General features: G+C 38.9%; 1 pseudogene; it reads right to left on the bottom strand.

Annotated features, from left to right (window-relative positions):
* Window positions 1–13,088, bottom strand: part of LOC118488208 — a 105,266-nt pseudogene that overhangs the window by 12,380 nt on the left and 79,798 nt on the right.

Genomic DNA, 13,088 nt, shown 5'->3' with positions numbered 1-13,088 from the left:
GTGGAAAACCGGGCCACTCAAAGGGATCATGTTGGGCTAGTGCAGGCCGGGGAGGCCAGGGAGGATATATGAATAGAAACGATAATCGTGGTGGTTTGGGAAATCGCCCACAAGGGAATGACCGAGGCTACAATGCAAATCAAGTCGGAACTGCCAATCAAAACAACCCGCCAGTTGGGGATGGTGCGGGAAATGGAAAAAGATTAGGATGTTTTCATTGCGGTGACATTGGGCACTTCAAGAAGGATTGCCCGGGATTGAACCAAGCCCGTGGAAGGGTGTTCCAGATCGGTGCACGGGAAGCACGCCAGGATCCCAACGTTGTCACTGGTACGTTCCCTGTAAATCAACGTTATGCATCTGTTCTGTTTGATACTGGTGCCGACTATAGCTTCATATCACTAGAATTTAAGAATATACTTGGGCTAGCCGCTAATAAGTTAGACATTCCCTACGCAATCGAATTAGCTAATGGAAGATTGGTAGAAGCCAATGATGTGATCAGAGGCTGTGTGATTGAATTAGGAGAACGCGAGTTTACTCTCGATCTACTACCAGTCCAGTTGGGAAGCTTCGACGTGGTAGTAGGGATGGATTGGTTATCGAGTAACAAGGCAGAGATAGTTTGTCACGAGAAGATTATTCGTATCCCGACCGATGATGGTGAGACCATTGTTGTTCATGGGGAGAAGCGTGAGACGCCGTTAAGGATGATTAGCTGCCTGAAAGCAAGGAAGTGTTTAAGGAAAGGATGTGTTGCTTTTCTAGCACACATTGTGGATAAGAAGGCTGCTGAGCCGAAGATCGAAGACATCCCTGTCGTGAGGGAATACCCAGAAGTCTTTCCAGAAGACTTGCCTGGCTTGCCACCTCAAAGGCAAGTGGAGTTTCGCATCGACTTAGTTCCAGGCGCCGCGCCTGTGGCTAAGGCACCATACAGACTTGCTCCGTCTGAGATGCAGGAATTGTCGACACAACTGCAAGAGTTGTTAGACAAGGGTTTTATCCGACCAAGCTTCTCGCCTTGGGGAGCTCCAGTTTTGTTTGTCAAGAAGAAGGATGGTAGTTTCCGTATGTGCATCGACTACAGAGAGTTGAACAAGCTAACAATCAAGAATAGGTATCCCCTGCCAAGAATCGATGATCTGTTTGACCAGCTTCAAGGTTCAAACTTCTATTCAAAGATCGATCTTCGATCTGGATATCATCAACTTCGGATACAGGAGGAAAGCATCCCGAAAACAGCTTTCAGAACTCGATATGGGCACTATGAGTTTCTAGTTATGCCGTTTGGTTTAACAAACGCACCTGCAGTGTTCATGGATTTGATGAACCGAGTTTGTAAGCCATACCTGGATAAATTCGTGATTGTATTCATCGATGACATCCTAATTTATTCCAAGTCAAAGGCTGAACACGAGCAGCATCTTAGAGCCATTCTGGAGCTGCTAAAGAAGGAACAGTTGTACGCCAAGTTCTCTAAGTGCGAGTTTTGGCTACGCGAAGTCCAGTTTCTTGGACATGTGGTTAATGGGGATGGAATTCATGTTGATCCCACCAAGATCGAGGCAATCAAGAATTGGGAAACGCCTACAACGCCAACCGAGATTCGACAATTCTTGGTTTTGGCTGGCTAATATCGAAGGTTCATCGAGGACTTCTCGAAAATCGCTCAACCTTTGACGCTCCTCACGCAGAAGGACAAGACGTTTGATTGGGGAATCAAACAGGATGAAGCATTTCAGATATTGAAGGATAAGCTTTGTAACGCGCCAATCTTAGCTCTACCGGAAGGTACCGACGATTTTGTGGTATATTGCGACGCATCGCGTCAGGGATTGGGTTGTGTGTTGATGCAACGTCAAAAGGTCCTCGCTTACGCATCACGCCAACTGAAGGTGCACGAAAGGAACTATACCACTCATGATTTGGAGCTAGGCGCAGTGGTTTTTGCACTAAAGATCTGGAGACACTACCTGTATGGTACGAAGTGCACAATCTTCACAGATCACAAAAGCCTACAGCATATATTCAACCAGAAGGAGTTGAATATGAGGCAAAGACGATGGGCTGAATTATTGAATGATTACGACTGCGAGATAAAGTATCACCCAGGGAAGGCGAATGTAGTCGCCGATGCCCTAAGTCGTAAGGAAAGGATCAAGCCCCTAAGGGTTAGGGCTATGGAAATGATAATCCAAACCGATCTTTCCTCGCGCGTTCGTGCAGCACAGAAAGTAGCTCTCAAGAAGGAGAACCTTGAGAAAGAGTATCTCCGTGGGATGGAGAAGATATTGGTGCCAAACGAGGAAGGAACGTTATGTTTTGGGAAAAGGATTTGGGTTCCTCTATTTGGTGAATTAAGGGAAGTTATTTTCGATGAAGCGCACAAGTCACGGTACTCTATCCACCCGGGATCGGATAAGATGTACCAAGATCTCAAAAATTACTATTGGTGGCCTAGGATGAAAGGCGACGTTGCTATTTACGTGAGCAAATGTTTAACGTGCGCTAAGGTCAAGGCGGAATACCAGAAGCCTCGGGACTTCTGCAACAACTTGAGATTCCCAAGTGGAAATGGGAACAAATCTCAATGGATTTTGTTACAAAACTGCCAAGAACGCCAAGAGGCCATGATATGATTTGGGTGATTGTTGACCGCCTAACAAAGTCCGCACACTTTCTGCCAATCAAGGAGAAAGACAGTACTAGTAAACTTGCGGAAATTTACTTGAGAGAGATCGTAGCACGACATGGAGTACCCCTCTCGATCATCTCTGATAGAGACGGAAGGTTTGTGTCAAGGATATGGCAATCCTTCCAAGAAGCTTTTGGCTCACAATTGAATCTGAGCACTGCGTTCCATCCGCAAACTGACGGCCAGAGCGAGCGAACGATACAGACTTTGGAAGACATGCTGAGAGCATGTGCTATGGATTTGGGCGGTAGCTGGGATAAACACTTACCTTTGGTCGAATTCTCATACAACAACAGCTACCACACCAGTATTGGTGTCGCGCCTTTTGAAGCCCTATACGGACGCAAGTGTCGATCACCACTATGTTGGGCTGACGCAGGTGATAGGCAGCTTGCCGGTCCCGAAATCGTCCAAGAGACGACAGACAAGATTGCGCAGATTCTTAAACGCATCGAAGCCGCTCGCCACAGACAAAAGGCCTATGCGGATCCAAACCGAAAACATATGGATTTTCAAGTTGGAAAGATGGTGTTATTGAAGGTATCACCCTGGAAAGGGGTGGCACGCTTTGGGAAGCGTGGGAAGTTAAATCCACGCTACATTGGTCCTTTCAGAATTCTAGAAAGAATTGGAACCGTAGCATACAAGTTGGACCTACCTGCTGAACTAAATGGTGTTCACGATACATTTCATGTATCCAATTTAAAGAAGAGTCCAACTCAAGTTGACGTTGCCATTCCTATCGACGAGATTCATGTTGACGACACGCTCCACTACGTAGAAGCACCTGTCGAGGTCACAGATTGGAAAGTTAACAGGACCCGCCGGAGCAGTGTCAAACTCGTCAAGGTTCGCTGGAATGCCAGACATGGTCCTGAATACACCTGGGAGCGTGAGGACCGGATGAAAGAGAAATACCCCCACTTATTTCCTAAAAACTCTGCATCTACAAGCAGAACTTAAATTTCGGGACGAAATTTATTTAACGGGGGGAGGATGTGACAACCCTCACAAAACCAGGTATCCGTACGACTTAATTAGCTATTAACTGTTGCCTAATTACTGTGCTTAACTGAGATTTCTGATAAACTGCTACTTGAATACTGATACATGAACTTACTTGCGTCATACTTGCTTGCTGTCACTACACTATTTACATGCTGAACCCTAGTGACAAACTTGATGCACAAGAAGCACAGTAGCACTAAACGGATACACAGTGAACATGCTGATATAACCAGCATCAGGCAGACACTGCCTCTAAAGGCCTGAATGAGCCAGAATTATTTTACTACACCCATAGTATGTGTAGGGATACAAGGGTTGTATAGTTGCGTCTCTAGGCATAAGATACGGAAATTGGATGTGCCTAAAACGTACTTTAAGCACGAAACACAGCACTTTTATCTACACACTAGCTTCTAGCTAATTAATAAAGTGCCAAAATACAAGGAATTATTCCTGACACTTTGCTGAATAAATTGTGTCGCTAAAAATATTACTTACGACGCTTAAAGGATATCTTAAGCACTTTAACGGATTCCTATCCGACCGAACAACCGGACAATACCCGGAACATAAAAATATTGCCAGGATTATTATTGGTATTTTTCTGAGCCAGTTAGGGTCCCTGATTACCCTAACACCCGCAATATAACACATTAAACAACTAACGGGGTTAGACCTTAAAGTAACCAACTTTAACTTAACTGAACTATAACTGAACGATCGAGACCCAACCGGGCGACCCCACCCCCCTTGGGCCGGTTCCATTGGGATGGAACTAGAGGGTACATCCCTTTGATTATTTAATTCATTTCGTGGATATCTAGAAGCCTCAAGATCCGATGGTCGATAACGCTTGGAAATCTCTATAAATGGAGCACTCTCTCACACACACAAACACACACAAGATCACAACTCACTCTCTCTCTCCCTTGTGCTCTCCCTCTCGGCCGAACATCACCACACCCAACCACCCATCTTCGGTTTTCGTCTTGCAAGTTCCAAGTGCATACAAGTCTTGAGGGTCACGTACAACGAAGCTTGGAACAAACGGAAGCTAAAGGACCTCGTGCATTTGCTTTTATCCGCGCCATTTTCGCCAAAGAACTTCCCTAGCCCCGAGCTAGAGGTATAACATTTAAAACTCATTTTTAATCATGTCTAAAGTGGTTAAAAGGATTTTTGACGGATAAAAGTCGGTAACCCACTTCTTGAATCATTAAAGTCTACTAAAATGTGAATATCGTTGGTTAAAAGCACATAACGCGTGTAAATGTCGTAGTATTTGAATATGTTGATTGTTAAGGCCCGATCTATGATGTGGTGGCTCTTATCATCGTTTAACCCGACTTTGTTAAGATCCCGTATCTTAACATAAGCTTGTTTCTAGCGGTCCGAGGGTTAAAAGGTGAAACTCCACCACACGGGAAACATGAACTTGTGTAAAAGTGTTTTAACATGAAAAATAGTATTTAAAACGAGCCGATCTACGTATGTACAAGTGGTATATTCGTAGGACCGGGTGTTGAGAAAATCATGTTTTATAAAAGTTGGTTAACATGTTAACAAATATGATTTTTATAGTTTACAAGTGTATAAACACACGTGAAACGAAAGATCCGACAAAATAACCATTTTTACAAAAGTTGTCGGGAAGTTGTAAAGAAAGAACTGTTATAAAAACTGGGTTTTTACAATACTAAATCACTTTACACATAGATCCATCAATTATAACGAGATCTACACCGTAGTTTTTGGAAAAACTACAAGTTCATGAAATGATGCGACTTTACATACTAGTCTACGAGTTTAATGTGTTGAAACTAATTTGAAGTGTTGAAACTTGTTTATTATGTTGGAAATTGATTGATTGAAATAAAGAAAGTGTTGAAATGATTTTGTAAAAGAAAATGATACGCTTGAAAGCGTGGCCACCTCCAGTTACAGGGGAAACTCTGGCGAAATTTTCCTAAAATCTAACACTTAGAATTATTTACAAGTGTTAGACTACTTTGACATGTTTTCAAATATATTTCGCCACAACTTTATTTATAAATAATCGGAGGTGGGATTTTCACAAAACTAAACGTGATAAATATATATTCGGTAAATATATTTTGTCACAACACTGTTTATGATTATTTTGTGAAAATGTATAAATATTATTTTTAGAGTAAAAATAATATTTACTAACTTGTCAAACCCAAAATAATACAAACGCTTATACGACAAGCATAAAAGTTACAACGGTAATTTCTATTACCACATAATCATTAAAACGTAACTTACGCATTACGCGGAAATATTCACCGACACGTATGTTGTCAACGTATTATTTTGGAAAGTATTATGTAAAGAGAAAATATATTATTTTTGAGAAAAATAATTATATTTTGGAATGAGAAATAAAAATATATTAAGTGGGACTTAATGAGATAGTATAAATACACATGTATTTAAATCCCCCATCCTTGGGAAGGAAAGTAAAATACCAAGTATGTACACGAAACAGTTGTCTAACCGTCTCCTAAAAATATAAGTTATAAAGCTAAGGCACGGCCATCCGTCTAATAGAATTAGCACCTGTAGGTCGTTGCACAGCTTCGGATATTCGGATTACTTGGTAGAGATACGCATTCACTGTGAGTTCATGTCCCCCTTTTCTCTAACTGTTTTCAGTTTACTTAACTGCGGGGGTGAAATACATGTTACTATGATTTACGAGTACTTTACAACGGTATGTTTAACGTAAGGAGGTGTTATACGATCATGTGAGTGGATAGGAACAACATGGGGCCATTAGTCCTCATGGAGGGACCGAGGGACAGGAGCGGTAGATCTATCTGGGTGTAGCGAGCCCAGCCCCCGGCCAAACTAGAAACGGACCGTGGGGTGACTTTGTCCACATACTTTGCCGTGGCGAAATCTGCTAGGTTTGAGTCTCCCTATTTGCACTTCACATATGTCAGTGGCCTTGCAAACCATTGGTGATCACAAGTCCTCTTACACTGCTACATACCACAACTATTTTTATACTCACAAATGTTTTACCTACTCACCTACACGTGAACTCGCTCAACTTTATTGTTGATTTTTCAACTCACATGTATTTCAGGAAATTAAGCGGATCTGGCATGGTATGGAACGTTTTCCGCTGCACTGGTCATGAAGTCATCAGGGTTTAGGGTTGTGTCTCTTACCTGGACAAGACACAATCCCTAAATCACGTTTATGTTTTGTTATAAGTTGTAATGTTACTAAACAAGGATATGGTTGCATGTTAAAAACAATGGTATTGTATGACGTTTTCAAAAACTTAATGGATGACTTGCATGGTTTTTAAATTCATATAGCTTTGTTATGATTAAGCTATGGTATTAAGAAGTCACACAAATTAACCACGCTTCCGCAAAGCCAGGGTGTGACAGTGATATAGGTCTTTGGTTTTTTTATTTGTTCTACATATATGGGGCATGTCCTGTATATGAATTAGTGTGGAACACATCCTCACTACTTGTACTTATTTGCGGTTGCATTTTAATAGATTCATCGGGGTAACCCTTTACCCAAAAAAAAAAAGATCGTATTTTGGTTACAAAGACAATGTTTTTTTGTCAATTATCACGAAGTCATAAATCATTTTTTCTCTCAAATTAGTAACAATATGTTGTAGTTCCAACAATCTGTTGGCCAAAGAAAGAAGCTAGAAAGCAATTTAGAGATGATAACCCCACGTGAGACAAAACCAACGAGATACTACCGCATGACAAAGAATGATTATACAACAAAGAATACCCACCTATACAAATGTGAAACCCCTAAATTATAACAACATTGGAGAAAAGAAGTCACATCATGACATAAATAAGTTACTCAAACAAGATCAGAACAAGTGAATGCTAATTAGCCCTATTATATATATCAAAAAAGAAAAAAAATGATGCGAAAACGAAAAAACAACAAACTTTACCAAATATGCAGCTACGAGATGATGATTGACACTAGAAAACCACTGAAAATGTAGATAGCTTGTGATATCTACCGCTGTAAAGCAAGCTTGAGGTTACCGTCTAAGCAAAATGAGCTACAAACGAGATCAAATGGAGCGGCTGCGAAAGGTAACCAAACAAACGAGGATCTAGGGTTTTTAAAACCCATTTATACCAATCTAATCGGGTGGTTCAAATAACCCAAAGTCCCAAGTTGTAAGCATGGGCCCTATCATAAAGTGGACAACCCACTATCCAGTAAAACATACATACCATATATGAACACATAAAATTTAAAAGCGCTATTCATATCTATACATAAAATAATAAACTAACCCAATAATGTTATCTATTTATATTTATAAATAAATAGTATATTAGGAAAGGAAAAAAAAACTCTTGGTTTTACGTTATTGGAGTTGCTAAAAAATTTCTTGCTATGTGTTTTTTTTGCCATAATATATATCCAAATATGAACGTTTTTATGAAACATTCTATACATCATGGTTGGTTTTAAACAAATAATGTTTTTGTTTAGAATTCAAAGAATAAAATATTTAGTAATGTTTTGTTCGGAATACAAACAGTAAAAAATTTTATATTATTATACTATTAATATGCCTGTCCACCGGACGGGTATAGAACTAGTTGTCGTGGTTATCATTGAGAGCAGTGAGACGTTCTTCCAAGTATGATCAAACAACATGAGCATTTTCTTGAAGATTTTCTCTTTCGATAACTTAAAGGACAACATGACCCGTAGCGGTACAAACCGGATTTCCACCAAATGTATTGAAGTAACTCCGACGCGTTAAAACGTTTGCTATTTCCGGGGTGATCACCATCGCACCAAGTGGAATCCCGTTGCCAATACCCTAATAGGCGAGATAGTAGGCTTTTCATTAACATTGCACAAGTATCATGTGTACTTAATTATTAATGATTAATATATAACTTTGCCATTGTGACAATATCGAGCACAATTCCTTGGTTTTGGAATCCCCAAAAGTTGGTTCCGATCCGAGCAAATCCAGACTGAACCTCATCCGCGATTACAAGCCCTCTGGCTTTTTTAATACTATTATAAACCGGAGGTAAGTAGTTCGGGGCCAATTCCACAATGCCCCCGACTCCGTGATGCAAAAAGAAATATTTAACCATTCATATAAAAAAGTAGAAACAATTAATAATGCATTATGATAAGGAAGACAAAAGGCGAGTTTCGAACGCGTATTGGTAATAATAATCTTTGTTGGAAAAATTAGTGAAATGTGATATTTTCACTAAAGGGTTATGTAATTTTTGCTCAAAGTTTGGACAAATATATTTATATTAAACCTTGATTAATGTAATCACTATTTTGTGGGTTTGTGTTTTATGCCATAAGGGCTTTACAACGAACCAAACTACGTCCAAATCAGAGCTAAGATAAACGAGATATAGTTGCTTAAAGTTTTGACTTGAACAGAGGAAAGTTGTAATAAGGAAAAATGGGAAAATGTGGGAATTAGTCCTACATATGAGGAAACAAAAATAAAGTGGGATATATGTGAACACTCCTCCCATATTGTTTCATGGAACTCCACTCTAGTGGGTTCACGAAAGGGTGCGAAGGGCCCATAACTCACACTCACACATGTGCACGTGGCACGGGTTTTTGGGCACAATGTGGCGTACTTTACACTTCGCATCATCGCGAGTTGCTTGAGAGCCACCTTTGTATTTTTAAGGCTTTTTCAAAGGCCCCAGGTCATGTGTGACTCACCATGGTTTATGACACAATGTGTGAGTCGGGTTAATGAATCAGGTCAGAAACGTCTGGTGACGTTAGCAGCAGTACTTGCTGACATCATCAACTGCTAATGAGGTTAGCAATGGCTCTAACATAAAACTGCTAGCTCAGGCAAGTAGAAACTTTTTTAACCAACTGTTGGTTATCGGTCATTTGTACTTGACAAACTGTTTGTTGGTCAGTTGTAGTTGTTTCGCATTAATTGAGTTGAAACAATAGACATGTTCTTGTCAAAACAAGAAACCGAAAAAATTGCATTGAAGACATTCAGTAGTTTTTATTTTTCGTTTAATTCATATATGGTTCAACATCAAGTCAATTATATGTACTAAGGGTCCTTATTTGCAAACATACTTCACATAGCAATCTCTAAAACACATCTAACTCTCTCTATCTTTTTTGATCTTTCTCTTTCATGTATACGAATATTTTCGAGGTCTTCTCCGGCGGTATAGAGTATTCCGGCTTTGTGCCCTTGGAAACAAACGAGTTCTCTTGAGAGACTCGTAATTTGTTTTAAGGGCCCCATAATTTTTGTTTATGTCTTTGTTTATGTTCTTCTTGTATCTTTTTTTTTTAATTTCCGTTGTAATAGTATTTGTACTTCACTGCTTTCCTTTAATTATTGTATTGTAACTCTAAATAAATTGTTTTTACTTATTTTTTATACGAACTGATCTTACAATCTTATCTCCAATGTGAAAGCGTATTCCATACTCGTCCCAATATCCCCACCCCCCAAGGTTGTGCATAAAATATATAAGTTTGTTAGTTTACAATTACCCGTTGAAAATCTCAAGTACATTTTAGTACGAGTTTCATACAAAATATGAAACACGGAAACTAAAAATATAAAAACTAAAAATGATAATGGATTAGTAGATTACTCTATTAGCCAAAAACAACAAAAAAAGTTGTATACAAGCACGGTTCGAGTAAATAGGTATATATGTTTCGAGTAATTGGACTATGACCCCGTCCCATACTAACAAATTCTTTAAATACTAATCTCATACCAATCCCATAACTAAATACACATACCATTACTCATCCCAAATGTTTTTGATTTGGGTTTCAGCCATCCATAATCTCTTAGGTCATGTATGACTCACCATGGTTTATGACACACTGTGTGAGTCAGGTTAATGAATCAGGTCAGAAACGTCTGGTGACGTCAGCAGCAGCACCTGTTGACAACATCAACTGCTAATGAGGTTAGCAATGGCTCTAACATAGAACTGCTAGCTCGAGCCAATAGCAACTATTGGTTTCCGGTCATTTGTACTTGACCAACCGTTTGTAGGTCAGTTGTGGTTGTTTCGCATTAATTGAGTTGAAACAATAGACATGTTCTTGTCAAAACAAGAAACCGAAAAATCTGCATTGAATACATTCAATAGTTTTTATATTTCATTTAATTCATACAAGGTTCAAATCAAGTCAATTATATGTAGTACGGGTCCTTAGTTGCAAACATACTTCACATAGCAATCTCTAAAACACATCTAACTCTCTCTATCTTTTTTGATCTTTCTCTTTCAGGTATACAAATGTTTTCGAGGTCTTCTCCGGCGGTACAAAGTATTCCGGCTTCGTGCCCTTGGAAACAAACGAGTTCTCTTGAGAGACTCGGAATTGTTTTAAGGGCCCCGTGTTCAACAAGAGCCTCAAACAGTTTCCGTTTATGTCTTTGTTTATATTCTTTTATTTTTTTTAATTTCAGTTGTAATAGTATTTGTACTTTACTGCTTTCTTTTAATTATTGTATTGTAACGAGTTGACGCTAACCCGCACGTTGCGACGGGTGTTGATTATAAACAAATTGCCCATCTATAACTAATTCAACAAAAAAGAATCCCCAATTTCAACATCTTTGTAATAGATCTAACACATATAATGTTGTTAACATACTACTAAGCCCACTGTTTCTTTGAATCTCACAAATAATCTAAATAAACAATTTGATACATAACACCCAAAATAAAAATATCACCGATAAGAAACGATCAATGTAAATACAAATATCAAAAAAGATGTTTGATGTATCTAAACTTGTTAATACCCCGCCCGCGTTGCGGGGCGATGGCCGGATGATGAGCGAGTGTTAGGCAACTCATTGACACGGAAAACAATTAAATCGAGTCAACCAATTAAAACAAAACACTTTTATACTTTTGATAAGAAAACTAAAACAATGGTAATATTGTAATTTTTAACTGAGAGAAAGTTGTATTTTTTTACTGGGTAAAATCGTAATTTGCCAAAAGCTAAAGTGAGGGTAGTACTGTAAATTTGAACTAGGGGTAAAATTGTAAATTTTCACAGGGGCAAATTCGTAATTTTGAACTTGGGGTAACAGCGTAATATAAATTTGAACTAAGGGCACAATCGTAATTTTAAGCTGGAGGCAAAATCACAAATGTTATTTTGAACCGAGGATAAAATTGTAATTTTGAGTTGGGGGCAAAAGCATAATTTTATTTTGAACTGGAGAAAAAATGTAATTTTAAACTGAGGGCAAAATCATAATTTTTTAAACGGGGAAAAATCACATTTTTGAACAGAGGGCAAAATCGTAATTTTTTGCTGGGGGCAAAAAAAAAATTATTTTGAACTAGGGGCGAAAAGGTAATTCTGAGCTAAGGGCAAAACCACAATTTTATTTTGAATTGAGGGAGAAATCGTAATTTTGAGCTTGGGACAAAAGCGTAATTTTATTTTGAGCTGGGGGCATAACCGTAATTTTAAAGAGGGGAAAAAACGTAATTTTAAAATGGATATAAAATAATAAACTTGTTGGTCCAATAGGGGAGTGCCAGGGAAAATCGTGATTTTGAATTAAGGGCAAAATCGTAATTTTGAGATGGGGACAAAAGCGTAATTTTATTTTGAGCTGGGGGCAAAACGGTAATTTTAAACAGGGGCGAAAACGTAATTTAAAATGGATATAATATAAAAAACTGGTTGGTCCAATGGGGAGAGTGCCAGGCAGCTGCCTGGCACTATTCCCCTATTTGGTAAATGTATGTATAGGAAATAAACTGGTTGGTTCAATGGGGGAGTGCCAGACACATTTGGTAAATATATGTATAGGAAATTTGTTGCCGAGGTCATAAAAAAATACTCAACCTTTTTGCAATTCCCAATATTTGCAATTGTTACATAAACAAACCCATAAACAACGTGTCAAATTCATTTTTTTTTACATCAGCTGTATGTTATATATGTGATACAATATTCTTTGTTGAATTCACCTTATTATTAGTACAATTAACTAATTATAAGCATATTTTTTTAATATGTATTAAAGTAATACATAGCCTAAGTATTTGAAAATAACCAAACCTCCTATTTACATTTTTTTCACGAATATTATCTGAAAGGGTATGGTCCCAGATCTCGCGTCAGCATCGACCGCGAGTGACCATTACCCTTATCAAAACCCCCACTAGCTAACAACCTACTTGTGTCCGTGCGGGAACGCACCGACACAGTGGTTGAATCCAATCTGCCCAAGGATGGAGGAGGACTTACCTGGAATATGAGAACGGTATAGTGATGCGGCATGGCACCGCATCTGGTGTATGAAAACGGAAGCGTCCAC

Source organism: Helianthus annuus, chromosome 16 (genome assembly GCF_002127325.2).
Source record: "Helianthus annuus cultivar XRQ/B chromosome 16, HanXRQr2.0-SUNRISE, whole genome shotgun sequence".
Classification (NCBI taxonomy): Eukaryota; Viridiplantae; Streptophyta; class Magnoliopsida; order Asterales; family Asteraceae; genus Helianthus; species Helianthus annuus.
Note: the sequence above shows the minus strand (reverse complement) of the source record. Positions and strands in the feature narration are given on the sequence as shown.